This window comes from Salvia hispanica, chromosome 4 (assembly GCF_029641045.1).
Source record: "Salvia hispanica isolate PSC_SH4W2 chromosome 4, Shi_PSC_v1, whole genome shotgun sequence".
Classification (NCBI taxonomy): domain Eukaryota; kingdom Viridiplantae; phylum Streptophyta; class Magnoliopsida; order Lamiales; family Lamiaceae; genus Salvia; species Salvia hispanica.
In genome coordinates this window covers 14,540,809-14,552,326 of record NC_142695.1, presented here as the reverse complement: position 1 = coordinate 14,552,326, position 11,518 = coordinate 14,540,809, and the positions used below count along the sequence as shown (strand labels likewise).

General features: G+C 39.8%; 2 pseudogenes; both read right to left on the bottom strand.

The window, feature by feature from the left end:
• Positions 1-3,216: 3,216 nt before the first annotated feature.
• Positions 3,217-3,882, bottom strand: LOC148927313 (secreted RxLR effector protein 161 pseudogene; annotated as a pseudogene).
• A 6,687-nt stretch (positions 3,883-10,569) lies between these two features.
• On the bottom strand, positions 10,570-11,235 carry LOC148927312 (secreted RxLR effector protein 161 pseudogene; annotated as a pseudogene).
• Between the last annotated feature and the right edge of the window lie 283 nt (positions 11,236-11,518).

Sequence of the window (11,518 nt, the reverse complement as noted above, 5' to 3'; positions counted from 1 at the left end):
TTTAGGGAATGGAGGTAGTATATTTTTTTAACTCACTTTTCACTATATTTGTTAAAGCCCGTATCAAGTTAAACGGCCTCAATTAATCATATAAGGAGGGAGTAAGATAATATTTCATACTCCTATTGAAATGAAATTTACAGATATATATTACATCATAGTTACAATTTGTAAGTATTTTAATATGCAAATTTATATAATTTTGATTTCATAATATATTAGTATTTAATAAAAGAAATATGCAAAAATAAAATTATACGGAGTATTTTGCATTTTCGTAACTAGAAAAAGGGGAATGTAATGTATATACGCATGAAGTGTTGTGCTGCTGTGTACATGTATTTTACATAAGGCTGTATATGGGCCCACCGCCTACAATAATTTAAATAAAGAATTGAGTTTATAAGATTTTGTTGCGTTTCATGGGATTTTGTTGCGTTTCATGGGTTCTGCTGTGATTTTTAACACAACAGATATCCATCCCCTACCAGTGGCAGACGTAGAAATATTTATCTATAGGGGCTGGAATTTCTAAATTTTATTTTAAAATATACATTTGAGTAATGTAGATAATTTGTAGGGGCTTTTACACTATAATTGACACCAAATTCGAATAAATTTTAAAAATAATTAATCGAAAAAAGTAAAAAAAAATATATTCATTGAGGGCTTAAGCCCCTCCCCCACTATACTTGGGTCCGCCCATGTCCCCTACTCTATCTGGGCGGCGATTCCTTCTCAGAGTACCCCCGGCTGCTGCCGGTGTTCTTGGAGTACTCGATCGATCTGGTGGAGTGTGGGGGGGAGATGTGGGTGGTTCTGATGTCGGAATTTCTAGAGACGGTGAGCCTATGGCGGTGGCGCCTAGGGGTGGGATGAAGCGGGGCGGTGCTGGAAACAGGCGAACGTGAACGTGGTGGTGCTGGTAGCAGACCGATACGAGTACATGTACAAGATATTCTCATATCTCTTTTATTTAATATATGATTGTTTAGCATATATTTCCTATTTCTTGATCATTAAGTTGGGTTATTAATTAGTAGTATAAATTAGAGTCTTTGTTATCATTGGAGTCAATCATTGAAGAAATACAATTATCTTTTTATTATCTTTTACTTTTACCGTCTCTTTCATTCTTGCAAATTTATCATTCCAAAACCCTAGTGGACGGCGGCTGCTCGGCGGAGAAAACCTCGGCGAACGATCCTCCCCCTTCGGACGCACAGATCCGATCACACTCGTATCATCTGGTGCTTTCATTAGATCTCTTCCTCTGTATTTTCGCCATCATGTCATTCACCTACACCGACTACCACCATCACCAATTCGACAAACAGTTCTCCTTGCCACTGCCCATGCCGAGCCCCACATCTTGTTGGTATCCCCAGAGACAAGACGTGCAATTTGGGTACTCCTATCCAGATATGGCGGCTGTCTCAAATCTGGAGACTCGGCTTGACAACACAGATCGGTTCGTTGAAGAACTTCGACCTCCACCACGCCCGCAACCTGATCCGGACCCCTCATATTATCAGCGGCACTATTCTGATGCAGCGATGCACACCCATCTTTCCGGAGGGTACTGTCCGCAAACTCATTATTTGAACCCTAATATTAATGGGCAGCCCCTGAATCCTTACTACTGGCCGGAAGTGTACCAGAAACAGGCTGTGGACCAGCTGCCTGCGCAGCCTCCTGTTGGGGATAATCTTAGCGGAAAATGCAAAACAAATAAATCCACATAAGAATCTATTTAGGTGATTATGTGGGTCGATTCAGTTTCATGCTTGAACATGTAGAGACATATAATTGCGCAATTAATCACATAATTTAATTTAAATTATGTTGTTGAATACTTACAACAATGATTCTCCAAAGAATCGAAGTGGCTTGCTACTTCTCCCCGTGTAGATCTTGAAGCCTGATTGTGAATGCAAGACCAAAGATCTTCTAACCTATGACCCTTAACTCTATAGATCTAAATTCCTTGTGGGAGGAATCTCTTAGAAATTATAAGAATCTTGAAGGAGAAGACAAGAAAGCCAAGTGTGGAGGCTAGGGTTTGTGATTACATGCGTGTCTCCTCCTTACATTCTTATTTATAGAGTTTATGATGGGCTAGGTTAGGGATCTATGGGGCTTGGATTGGGCCTCCCCAATTGGACCTTCTTTACTAATTAAATTATAACCCATAATTTAATATAAGGCCAATGGAATATTTCTTGTGCCACTATAGAAGAAATATTGACCGCCCATCCAATCCGTGATTACAAGCAATCCGGGTTAACCTCTTTAATATATTATTTCCCGTGTCTAAGTCTTTCTATATCCATTAATTAATTTGTAGTCTGCTATAGACTTTAAATTAATTAATATCTTTATTTCCAAGAGTTTGTCTAGTACGAGATGTATATTAAAAATATACTTTTCCATTTCTATTTATTCTTGGATTAAATCCAAACCGGCCGGGTTTCCGAATAATAGAACTTCTCTCGAACACCTCTTGGGGATATAGTCAAACCGCGCAGGCACACGATTCAATGTAATAATAAAACTGACACCATTCTAGTTATTAATTACTACTACCCAAGATATCAGGAATATTGGGTTACGAAAAACCCGCACCTATTGATAAGTCAAAGCAGCGTATGATTATATAACGTGTGTCCTATATTATTACAAAGATTAGGAAATATTAAATCACCAAGACATCGTCTTACAGTAGATAGCAACAAAGACGTGTCTATACTTTAGATCCATTCAATGCTATACCACACCAGTGTCACTAGTCATTCTCAAGGTAAAGACGACTTTCGGATGGACACTGCAACCTTTCACGATAGGTAGCCAAAGCCTATCTAGGTTGTGAAAAAGTTTTACTTCTACAAGGTACCGGTTGGGCCACCTACTGTGATGACCTGTTCCACGACCCAACCTTCAATGTAGAAGACTTAGACTGATTTTACTTTCCGGCGTTTTAATTATATAATTTAATATATAATTAAATACGGTCAATACCCATTAAAGTAAAATACACAGTGTGAAGAAAACATTTATTATTCTCATTAAATGAAGAGTGTTTACAATATACAAGCAATTTATCAATTTCAAAAACTCGAAAAATGCTTTTTAGTATATATGTTCCAACAATCTCCCACTTATACTCAAAACATGCTTTCGAGTATACTACTGTCAATTTTCTTCAATTTCTCCCACTTATAGAGAAAGCATGTCTGAGTCTTTAATGCATCTAACACCTATCCCTTCCATATGACGATCAAACGTCCCACCCGAGAGGGCTTTCGTGAAAGGATCAGCAAGGTTGTTTTCTGTTGCAATCTTGACTACTTGTATGTCACCTCTCTGTACAATCTCCCGAATGATATGGTACTTTCTCTCAATGTGTTTGCTTGCCTTATGGGATCGTGGTTCCTTTGAGTTTGCAACAGCTCCAGAGTTATCACAATATACCGTGATGCTCTTGGGCAAACTCTGAATCACACCCAACTCCTTTAGGAAGTTCTTGAGCCATACAGCCTCTTTTGCAGCTTCAGAAGCAGCTACATACTCGGCTTCCATGGTCGAGTCCGCAATGCATTTCTGCTTTGCACTCTTCCATATAACGGCTCCACCTCCCAAGGTGAACACATAACCAGAAGTTGACTTCCTCGAATCACGATCAGATTGAAAATCTGAATCCGTGTACCCCATCGGACATAGATCAGATGCCTTGTAAACTAGAACATACTCTTTAGTCCTCTTCAGGTACTTGAGTATATTCTTTACTGCAGTCCAATGTCCTTGGCCAGGGTTCGACTGATACCTAGCCACCATGCCTACGGCAAAGCATATATCAGGTCGTGTACACAACATAGCATACATGAGACTTCCAACTGCCGAGGCATATGGAACCTTTTTCATGTCTTCTATCTCTGTATGTGTAGTAGGACACATCTCCTTTGATAGATGAATTCCATGTCTGAAAGGGACGAAACCTTTCTTGGAATTTTCCATGCTAAAACGTTGTAGTACAGTATCGATGTAGGATTCTTGAGACAAGCACAACATTCTTTTCTTGCGATCTCTGATCACTTTGATTCCTAGAATGTGTCCTGCATCTCCCAAGTCCTTCATCTCAAACTGGGTAGACAACCAGTTTCTTACGGACGACAACATCTTATTATTGTTTCCAATTAGTAAGATGTCATCCACGTAAAGTACCAAGAACACCACATTCGCACCTTCAACTTTCTTATATACGCAACTCTCTTCTGGGCACTGATCAAAACCAAATGATTTAACAGTTTTATCGAAGCACATGTTCCATGCTCTGGATGCTTGCTTGAGTCCATAAATGGATCTTTTAAGCTTCCACACCATGTGCTCCTTGCCCTTAATTTCATAGCCCTCGGGTTGTTTCATGTAAATGGTTTCCTCAAGACTACCATGCAAGAAGGCGGTCTTGACATCCATTTGCCAAACTTCCCAGTCCATGTAGGCTGCGATGGATAGGAGAATCCGAATTGATTTAAGCATAGCGACGGGTGAGAAGGTCTCATCATAATCGATGCCTTCTCTTTGGGTATAACCCTTTGCCACTAATCTAGCTTTGAACAATTTAACTTTCCCATCCGGACCTCGTTTACGCTTGAATACCCACTTACTCCCAATGGCAATGCAGCCTTCGGGTAGGTTTTCAAGGTCGTAAACGTCCTTATCCTCCATTGATTGTAATTCGGAATCCATTGCCTCAATCCAGTTGAGACTATCCAAATCATTTATTGCTTCTTTGTAGTTCCAGGGGTCAGGTTCTAGATGTCCGGAAGCTGAGTCTGAAGACTCTCCCAGACCAATCCACCTTTCCGGTTCTTTTGAAACCCTCCCACTACGACGAGGCTCTACAATCGTAGGAGTAGAAGAAGTTGTATTACGTGGTGCAATATTTTCTTGTGGAGTTTTCTCTTGTGTAATTGGAACGTCATCATCTCTCATTTCTTCAAGAGTGATTACACTTCTGGGTTTTTGATTCTTAATATACTCCTCTTCCAAGAACTTCGCATTTGTGCTTACAAATACTTTGTTGTCTTGAGGACTATAGAATTCATAGCCTTTTGTTCCTTTAGCATATCCCACAAACAAACATACCTCTGTGCGAGAGTCCAATTTACTTGGATCATTAAGTAGCACATGCGCCGGACAACCCCATATGTTGAGATGTTCTAGGTTGGGCTTACGCCCAGTCCACAACTCATGAGGTGTTTTGGGCGCTGACTTTGTAGGTAAGTTATTGTGGGTGTAACACGCTGTTTCTAGCGCAAACCCCCAAAGGAATTTTGGCAACTGAGCATAACACATCATTGATCGAACCATTTCAAGAAATGTTCGATTTCTCCTTTCCGCAACTCCATTTTGTTGAGGAGTGCCAGGTGCAGTCAGTTGGGATTCAATCCCAGCTTCCGCTAAGTAACCCAAAAATTCATCACTAAGATACTCGCCTCCTCGATCAGATCGTAAGGCTTTCATAGTCTTACTATGACGCGTTTCTGCAAATTCCTTGAATAGTTTGAATTTTTCAAAAGATTCTGATTTGCGTTGCATCAAATAGACTTGGGCTAGTCTTGAATAATCATCAATAAAGGTGATGAAATATACATAGCCTCCCCTAGTTTGAATTTGGAATGGACCACACACATCCGAGTGAATGAGATCTAGTACTTTCTTGGCTCTATTTCCTTTGATCTTAAAGGATCTTTTGGTCATCTTGCCTTCCAAGCAGGATTCGCAAGTTGGAAAAGGGTCTAAGCTTAGTCCCTCAATTGAGCCAAGGCTCGCCAACTTTTGGATCCTTCTCGGATTGGCATGCCTAAGCCTTAGATGCCATAAGTACATATCATTCATATCATGTGGTGAAGTCTTTCTCTTGCGAGAAACAGATATGTTATTCGACTCAACAACTTGATGCGTAGAGCGTATAGTATACAAGTTATTATCCATGATACCTTGACAGATAAAATAATCATCTCTCCTTATAATGCAAGCATCATTGAAAGAAATAGAATATCCGTCAAAAACCAGTTTAGAAACAGAAATCAAGTTCCTTCTAAACGAAGGTATCAATAAAACATTGTTTAATACCAAAACTCTACTACTAGAAAAGCGAATATAAACAGCTCCCACTGCAATCGCTCCCACTCTAGTAGCATCCCCCAGATGGACAATGATCTCCCCTTCACTTAGTTTCCTTGAATCCTGCAACAAAGCGGGATCGAAACATACATGATCAGTTGCTCCCGTATCTACTACCCATTGATGGGTAGAAACAGTTGCTAAGTAAGTTTCAAGAACATGAGCTTGGTGTTTACCTTGACCATTTGGACCTTTACCCTTCTTGAGGCAATCAGGCTTCCAATGTCCCTTTTCACCACACTTGAAACACTTTCCAGTTTTACTTGCTTTAACCTTCTTCTTGCCCTTCCTTGCCTTCAATCCCTTGGCAGCCTGCTCCGCCTTGCCATCCTTCCTAGGTCTAGTGACTTTGGAACTGGAGGCGCGGTCAACCAACATAGCTTGCTTGGCTTGGGCATAAATGCCTTCAGCGTTTTGAAGCTCAGTTAGAAGCTCAGCCAAATTAAGGTCTTGCTTAGTCATCTCATAGTTGACTTTAAACTGTTGAAAGCTTGCCGGAAGACTTTGGAGTATTATGTCCACCTGAGAATCTGGATCAATCGATCCTCCCAAGACCTCAATTTGATTGAGATGCCGCATCATTTCAAGGACATGGTCCCTGACTGGCGTGCCCTCCTTCATCGTCTTATTCATGAGACTCCTAATCGCTAGAGATCTAGCAGATCGACTCTGAGTCCTAAAAAGAGATCTAAGGTTCTCCATGATCTCATAAGCGGATTCGTAGGAATGATGCTGATGTTGAAGCACATTTGACATAGAAGCCAAAATATAGCACTTCGCCATCTCATTGGCCTTAATCCACTTATTGTACACGGCCTTATCCTCCGCAGAAGCATTATCAGCAGGTTTTGTAGGACAATCGGTTTCAAGCACAAACTTATAATCATCAGCGATAAGGACAATGTCCAAATTACGTTTCCAGTCTACATAGTTAGGCCCCTCGAGTTTGTTTTCTTTCAAGATCACAGATAATGGATTGAGCGACATAATTGATATTGACTGAGAAAAATAAAAGGTATCCATCACACAACCATACATGATTAAGGAATGTAAAAACCATAAAACATTCGAAAATCACATATGCTATTAAAACGCTAAATAAACAAGCACCAAAAGGATGTCATGGATTATTTAGATTTTAAAAAAAAAATCTTGGTCACCATACCGACAGATAGTCCAGAGACCATAAGAATGGCATGGCTGCCTAATATTGCCTAAGCTAGTACCATAATTCTAGTCCTCAAGAATCTTATCTTGCTTTGAATACTCTTCTAAAGAAAGGTCGCACGCCACTCAACAAGATTCTAAGACCATGGTTAACATCTTTTAAATAATGCTCATTTCATGATAATATCGCTCCCACTGGAATCAATATTCCTTCAGAAACATGCCTTTCATTTAAAAGAACCATTTTAGTTATTCAAATCTTATGAAAGCTGTAAATATTACTAATAACATAACTCCTCTAAAGAAAGGTCGTAATGTTATATAATTTACTTCACATTTGAATACCATTTATGGAGACCATATACAACATGACTGTTCGTAATTATCGCTTAGTCATTTTTTGTTAAAATGGTTTTCATTTGATTATCAGGCAAGCAAATAATTATTTAACTCACATAAGATGTAAATCACATAGGCAAATAAATTTGCACACTTTGTCACATCACACATAACCAAATAAATCATTTGATTTTAAACCACTAAGTGTCTAAAACCAAATAATTAAAATAAATCACAATTTATCCTTTCCATGAACCATGGTACTCCGGATAAAAAGGATTAAATAAAATATATATACCCCATTTGAATAAAACAAATATCTAGGGCATAAAAATTAGGTCAAGACCACACATTGGGCCTTGCCTATTAATCAGGCCATCTAAAACCCTAATTAGGGTTTTGCCCTAAATAAAAACAACTAGCCGCTGCCGCCTTCTAGGGATCCGTGCTGCCGCCGTCTTCATCGGGCTGCCCTGCCGCCGAGCACCGGGAGCCACCACCGTGCCGTCAGCCGCCAGCCGCCGCTGCCTCGATCTGCGTGCGGCTGAAGCCGCCGCCGAGACTGCGGCCAGCCCAGCCGCCTGCCGCCAGCCGCTGCCGTCTCCCTTGCCCAGCCGTTGCCGCCGCCGCCGCCAGCCTGGAGCCGCCGACGCAGCGCTGCTGCGGCTGCTTTGTAAAGCAGCCGCTGCCGCCACATGGCCTCCTGCCGCCGCCGCCGTTTGCTCAGCCGCCAGCCGCCATCGCCACCTAGATCTGCGTGCGGCCGAGCCCGCTAGGGTTTCGGCCGCCGCCTAGGTCATTGTCGCCGGTTCCGTTCTTCGTCTTGTTTGCTCCATTGTATTACATTTCTTTGTATTCTAACTATTACATTTGTTTACAAAAGAAATATATAAGGAAAAACAAATCCTAATCTACCACGGTCAACCCCCGTGGGTTTACAATAAAACGAAGAACAACAAGATTCAACAATCACGCAATATTGCAAGCATGAAAACAATCATCCATCACATTTTCAAACATGTAGATCTACACAAGTAGAACACAATAAACATAGATCAAGAATAAACTATCATAGATCTACAATATTCTTAAGAATATTCTTATAGATCTAGAATATTCCATTTAACAACTATATAAAATAGATCTAGAATATATTCTATAGATCTTGGAGTACTCTATCGTAGATCAAGACATTCTTCATCAATCTTGAATAAAATTCATAGATCTAGAATGTTCTTTAGCCGATCTAGAGTATTCACTTATAGATCTAAAATATTCTTCATTGATCCATGTAAGTTTGAAAAAACAAGATTAAACCAACATAATCAGAGCCTAAAAGCATGGCTCTGATACCAATTGTTGGGGATAATCGCAGCGGAAAATGCAAAACAAATAAATCCACATAAGAATCTATTTAGGTGATTATGTGGGTCGATTCAGTTTCATGCTTGAACATGTAGAGACATATAATTGCGCAATTAATCACATAATTTAATTTAAATTATGTTGTTGAATACTTACAACAATGATTCTCCAAAGAATCGAAGTGGCTTGCTACTTCTCCCCGTGTAGATCTTGAAGCTTGATTGTGAATGCAAGACCAAAGATCTTCTAACCTATGACCCTTAACTCTATAGATCTAAATTCCTTGTGGGAGGAATCTCTTAGAAATTATAAGAATCTTGAAGGAGAAGACAAGAAAGCCAAGTGTGGAGGCTAGGGTTTGTGATTACATGCGTGTCTCCTCCTTACATTCTTATTTATAGAGTTTATGATGGGCTAGGTTAGGGATCTATGGGGCTTGGATTGGGCCTCCCCAATTGGACCTTCTTTACTAATTAAATTATAACCCATAATTTAATATAAGGCCAATGGAATATTTCTTGTGCCACTATAGAAGAAATATTGACCGCCCATCCAATCCGTGATTACAAGCAATCCGGGTTAACCTCTTTAATATATTATTTCCCGTGTCTAAGACTTTCTATATCCATTAATTAATTTGTAGTCTGCTATAGACTTTAAATTAATTAATATCTTTATTTCCAAGAGTTTGTCTAGTACGAGATGTATATTAAAAATATACTTTTCCTTTTCTATTTATTCTTAGATTAAATCCAAACCGGCCGGGTTTCCGAATAATAGAACTTCTCTCGAACACCTCTTGGGGATATAGTCAAACCGCGCAGGCACACGATTCAATGTAATAATAAAACTGACACCATTCTAGTTATTAATTACTACTACCCAAGATATCAGGAATATTGGGTTACGAAAAACCCGCACCTATTGATAAGTCAAAGCAGCGTATGATTATATAACGTGTGTCCTATATTATTACAAAGATTAGGAAATATTAAATCACCAAGACATCGTCTTACAGTAGATAGCAACAAAGACGTGTCTATACTTTAGATCCATTCAATGCTATACCACACCAGTGTCACTAGTCATTCTCAAGGTAAAGACGACTTTCGGATGGACACTGCAACCTTTCACGATAGGTAGCCAAAGCCTATCTAGGTTGTGAAAAAGTTTTACTTCTACAAGGTACCGGTTGGGCCACCTACTGTGATGACCTGTTCCACGACCCAACCTTCAATGTAGAAGACTTAGACTGATTTTACTTTCCGGCGTTTTAATTATATAATTTAATATATAATTAAATACGGTCAATACCCATTAAAGTAAAATACACAGTGTGAAGAAAACATTTATTATTCTCATTAAATGAAGAGTGTTTACAATATACAAGCAATTTATCAATTTCAAAAACTCGAAAAATGCTTTTTAGTATATATGTTCCAACAATCTCCCACTTATACTCAAAACATGCTTTCGAGTATACTACTGTCAATTTTCTTCAATTTCTCCCACTTATAGAGAAAGCATGTCTGAGTCTTTAATGCATCTAACACCTATCCCTTCCATATGACGATCAAACGTCCCACCCGAGAGGGCTTTCGTGAAAGGATCAGCAAGGTTGTTTTCTGTTGCAATCTTGACTACTTGTATGTCACCTCTCTGTACAATCTCCCGAATGATATGGTACTTTCTCTCAATGTGTTTGCTTGCCTTATGGGATCGTGGTTCCTTTGAGTTTGCAACAGCTCCAGAGTTATCACAATATACCGTGATGCTCTTGGGCAAACTCTGAATCACACCCAACTCCTTTAGGAAGTTCTTGAGCCATACAGCCTCTTTTGCAGCTTCAGAAGCAGCTACATACTCGGCTTCCATGGTCGAGTCCGCAATGCATTTCTGCTTTGCACTCTTCCATATAACGGCTCCACCTCCCAAGGTGAACACATAACCAGAAGTTGACTTCCTCGAATCACGATCAGATTGAAAATCTGAATCCGTGTACCCCATCGGACATAGATCAGATGCCTTGTAAACTAGAACATACTCTTTAGTCCTCTTCAGGTACTTGAGTATATTCTTTACTGCAGTCCAATGTCCTTGGCCAGGGTTCGACTGATACCTAGCCACCATGCCTACGGCAAAGCATATATCAGGTCGTGTACACAACATAGCATACATGAGACTTCCAACTGCCGAGGCATATGGAACCTTTTTCATGTCTTCTATCTCTGTATGTGTAGTAGGACACATCTCCTTTGATAGATGAATTCCATGTCTGAAAGGGACGAAACCTTTCTTGGAATTTTCCATGCTAAAACGTTGTAGTACAGTATCGATGTAGGATTCTTGAGACAAGCACAACATTCTTTTCTTGCGATCTCTGATCACTTTGATTCCTAGAATGTGTCCTGCATCTCCCAAGTCCTTCATCTCAAACTGGGTAGACAACCAGTTTCTTACG